At 42.6% G+C, this 4,956-nt stretch overlaps 1 pseudogene; it reads left to right on the forward strand.

Moving 5' to 3' along the window:
* Positions 1-844: 844 nt before the first annotated feature.
* Positions 845-1,346, forward strand: LOC101662081 (annotated as a pseudogene).
* Positions 1,347-4,956: the final 3,610 nt, after the last annotated feature.

Consider the following 4,956-nt stretch of genomic DNA (forward strand, 5'->3'; position numbering starts at 1 on the left):
ATCCCATGCACAACAGAATACAACACTGCAAAGTCCTGGTCATCTTCTTGATGGCTGGTATGTTTACATCTATCTTGAGACTACTGTGCAGCCTAGTGGTGTTTCTTCTAGCCCTGTACTGGCTGATCAATGTTCTCTTGTGATCCATTGGTTAGTGTTTGGACGCAGTTCATCATACCTTTCATTCTAGTCTGTCTTAGTCTGGAAATTCCACTGAAACTCAGACTGGGAACCAGACAGAGTCTCCTGAATGGGAGATTAGAATTCTACCACTGAACACTTGTCTCCCCATTTTCCAGGAAAGCACATCAATACTAAAAGCATAACTATATTGGAAGTGACATAAAGTCCCGTTGCTGTTATTAGGTACCCTAAAAACAGTTCTGACTTACACTGACCCTCTGTACCACAGAAGAATATGAGTCCTGATCCTGCTTCATCCTCATAAGACCTACAATGATTGAGGCCATTGTTTTAGCTACTGTGTTGACTCATCTTATCAAGGGTCCTTCTTTGGGCATGGGGGTGGGGGTGTCACCCTCTACATTACCAAGCACGACATCCTTCTCCTGAGACTGCTCTATTCTAAGTGAGACAAAGTCTTGCCTTCCTCCCTTCCAAATAACATTCTGGTTTGTACTTCTTTCATTGACACTTTTGTTTGCTCTTTTGGCAATCCATGGCATCTACAATATTCTTGTGTTAGATCAGGTAGACTGGAGAAACAAATCCAGAGACAGGCATGTGCATAAGAGAGAGCTGGTTTAGTCGGGTCGCGGCAGCAGCTCCAGCGGCTCAAATCTTTTCTGCCTCTCTTTGCCATACTCTTCTCACTTCCGGAAACATGGCCTCTGGTGTGGCTGTCTCCGATGATGTCATCAAGGTGTTCAATGACATGAAGGTGCGCAAGTCCTCGACACCGGAGGAGGTCAAGAAGCCAAGAAGGCCGTGCTCTTCTGCCCGATCCAGGACAAGAAGAACATCATCCTGGAGGAGGGCAAGGAGATCATGGCTGGGGATGTGGGCCAGACTGTGGATGACCCCTATACCACCTTTGTCAAGATGCTGCCTGACAAGGACTGCCGCTATTCTCTGTGTGACGCCACCTACGAGACCAAGGAGAGCAAGAAGGAGGACCTGGCGTTCATCTTCTGGGCCCCCGAGTGTGCACCCCGTAAGAGCAAAATTATCTACGCCAGCTCCAAGGATGCCATCAAGAAGAAGCTCACGGGATCAAACACGAATTACAAGCAAACTGCTACGAGGAGGTTAAGGACCGCTGCACCCTGGCAGAGAAGCTGGGGGACAGCGCGGCCATCATCTCCCTGGAGGGCAAGCCCTCGTGAGCCACCTCCACCCCTGCCAGAAGCATCCGGCAGCCACAGACCTGCCTGCGGGGGCTGCAGGCTCCAAACAGCCCCACCCCCCACCCCCTGGACCAATCCACCTCCCTCCCGACAGCTCTGGCCTTCCCAAGTGGCTTCTGATCTTTGATTCCTCTGTTGAAACAGACCAAGTTCCCTCCCCCCCAACCCCCCAGCTACCACAGTTGGGGAAGGAGGCTGTATTTTTTTAAGGACCACTCCCCATTCCCCTTTTTCCAGGCTGCCAACTTCTAACTGCAGTAGTGAGTCTGTGCTTGTTCATTTACGACTGTGTGTAAGTGGAAAATTAAGATGACCCTCCCCACTCTGGCTGTTCCGCCCTCCCCCAACCTGGTCATGGACAGCCTCTTTTTTGGGTCTACAAGGATCCTTCAATTAAAAAAAAGAAGAAGACAAAAGGAGAGAGAGCGAGAGAGCTTTATATCCAAGAGTAATTGTATATTAAGAAAACATCCCAGCCCAGTCCAGATCAAGCCCAAAAGTCTGATATTAGCCCATATGTGCAGTACCAGTCTATAAATTCCTCTTCAGATACTTGCAACAGATGCGATGATGCTGAATGCAGGAAGATCACAGGCCAGTAGGTGGAAAGTCTTGTGGATCCAGTGGCAGTGGAAGCATCTCAGCACTGGCATGGGTCTCCACATGGCTCCACCAGCTCCAGGGCTCTGGCTAGGATCAGAGTGGCTCCATGTGTAGTCTGCAGGAAAACAAAGCAGAGAGTGTGTGTGTCCCGCTTCCAGGGAGGAAGACAGGAGTTCCCAGAATCCTCAGGAGAAGGCCATGCCTACATAGAAGCATTATTGTCTATGACCTGGTTGACAGGCTTGACTCCACCCCTTCACTCAAGTTGACAGGAGATTATGTACCTGCCACATTCTTCAACCACAACACATCAATTCTTTTCCTTATTCATTGTTCATCTTTCCCTGCATATGAGGTGACTATAAATACCAGGCCTTATCCAGGGCTCAATACAATAGGTCAATGTTCAATTTCCCAACCGCTACTTCCCATGTGTCTTGACTATAAATCCAAGAAAAGTGAAATCCTTGAGAACTTCAATCTTTATTTATCACCATGTTCTGTATTCCTCGGGAAAAAGATGGAGATTTCTACTCCTGTCGACAGTTATTAATCTCAGAAACTTACAGGGGCATTTCTCCTCTGTCCCATAGAGTCAACTATGAGTCAACATTAACTGGATTGCTGTGCTTTCGTTTTGTGTGTTGTGTATTGGTACAATACTGAGGAAATGTGTTTTATTTATGTTGAGGTGAAATCCATCTTGAAGGCTGTGCTTTGATGTCTTTGATCATCATCAGAAAGTACTCTTCATTTCCAGTGATCAGTTTTGCATCTTCTGCATATTACATGGGGTTAATGAGTCTTCCTCCCATTCTTTATATAGTCCAGCATCTAAAATTATTTGTTTGGTAGGATCAACATGAGAGAAAGGTTTATTAACAACCTGAGATATGCAAATGACCTGACATTTGCTTCAGTATAGATTACAACTCAAGGTTCAGAAAACAAAAATTCTCACAACTGGATCAATAGGTAACATCTTGAGAAACAGGGAAAATATTAAAGTTGTCCAGAAATGTGGGTGAAGGGAGACAACAGAGGGTGTAAAATATGAAAATAAAAATAATTTATAAATTATCAAGGGTTCACAAGGGTGAGAGGGTGGGGGAGGGAAGAGGAGCTGATACCAAGGGCTCATTTAGAAAGAAAATATTTTGGAATTGATGATGGCAACCTATGTACAAATGAGCTTGATAAAATTGATGTATGGGTTGTCATAATAGCTGTAAAGGGCCCCAATATAATTAATAAAAATAGTAGTAATTTTTTTAAAAGATTGAAGTTGTCAAGGATTTTGTCTTGCTTGGATCCACAATCAATGTTCCTGGAAACCGCAGTCAAGAGATCTAGCAGAGATCAATCTGCTGCACATGACCTCTTTAAAGTGTTGAAAAGCAAGGATGTTACTTTGAGGATTCAGATGCACCTGATCCCAGCCATGGTATTTTCAATTATCTCATGTTGCAAGGGAAAGTTGGATATCAAATAGGGAAGACTGAAGAATGTATGCATTTGAACTACAGTGCTGTATTGAAAGTAACATGGACTGCCAAAAGGACAAGTACATTTGTCTGGGAAGAAGTACAGCCAGAACACTCCTTAGAAGCAAGGAGTTAAGGCTTCCTTTTACATACTTTGGACATGTGGTCAGGAAAAACTGGTCCCTGAAAAGGACATAAGGCTCAGTAAAGTGGAGGGGCATGAAAAAGAGGAAGGCTCTCACCAAGATGGGTCGACACAGTGGCAGTAACAATGGCATCAATCAGAACTGTGAGGAAGGCACCAGACCGGGCGGTGCTTTCTTCTGCTATACAGAGGGTTCTTACGGGTTGGAGATGACTAGGCAGCACCCAACAAAAACAACAACACAGATTGAATCAGTATGATGAAAGAAGACAACGATGGCTCATATTGTTTCTAATTTTAAGCCACAATATCCCTTTGTGTTGTTCAAATAATTGCTTCTTGGTCAATGCACAAGTTCTGCATGAGCACAATTAATTGTTCTGGAATTCCCATTTCACAATGTTTCCTTCATTTGTCATGACCTACACATTCTAAACTTTTGAATAGACCATAAAATACAAGTAAGAATTTTTTAGAAATTCTCTGCCTTCAGCCAATAACTCTTGTTTCATGTCCTGTTCTACAATCAGCTTGGATTTCTGGCAGTTCCCAGTCATGCACTGATACAATCATTTATTTTAATTATATTCAGAAAAATTTTACTTCAATATATTAATGATAATGATGTTGTTTGATATTTTCTATAGTCTGTTGAGTCACCTTTCTCTGGAACGGGCAAACACAGTTGGCTGGCCCACTACCTGTTTTCCAAATTTCTTGGCATAAATCAGTGAATACTTCTAGTGTTACCTCCATTTGTTGCAAAATCTCAATAGGTATTCCAGAAATCCCTACAACTTATTTTTTGCCAATGCCTTCATTCCATCTTGGATTCCTTCCTTCAATATGATTAAAATGCCTTGATCATGTGTTAGCTCATAAAGTTGTTGATTATCAACCAGTTCTTTTTGGTATAGTGATTATTATTTCCATCTTTTTTTGCTGCTTCCTGCATCATTTAAGGTTTTGCAGATAAAATCCCTCAATATATCAACTTGAAGCTGGGATTTTTTTTTCTTCATTTCTTTCTGCTTCATAAATACTAGGAATATTCTTCCCTTTGAGTTTTCTAATCTGAGGTCTTTCCATGTGTCATTATAATTTACTCTGCTTTCTCAATCAAACTTTTGAAATATTTTACTCAGTTCTTCAATTCATAATTTCTTCCATTCCCATTATATATATGTAAGAATCTTTTCGATAGAAGGTAGAATCTTTATATGTACCATTACACCACCACCACCACCACCACCACACACACACATAGAGATAAAGAGCAAGAGCAATCCTTGGCATCATTTCTATCATCAAGACGGTATTTTACATCTATAAATCCTTCTTTGTTTGTAGTTTTTGC

This window comes from Echinops telfairi, unplaced genomic scaffold (assembly GCF_000313985.2).
Source record: "Echinops telfairi isolate 266 unplaced genomic scaffold, ASM31398v2 ScPeMD7_7469;HRSCAF=8507_1, whole genome shotgun sequence".
NCBI classification, from domain to species: domain Eukaryota; kingdom Metazoa; phylum Chordata; class Mammalia; order Afrosoricida; family Tenrecidae; genus Echinops; species Echinops telfairi.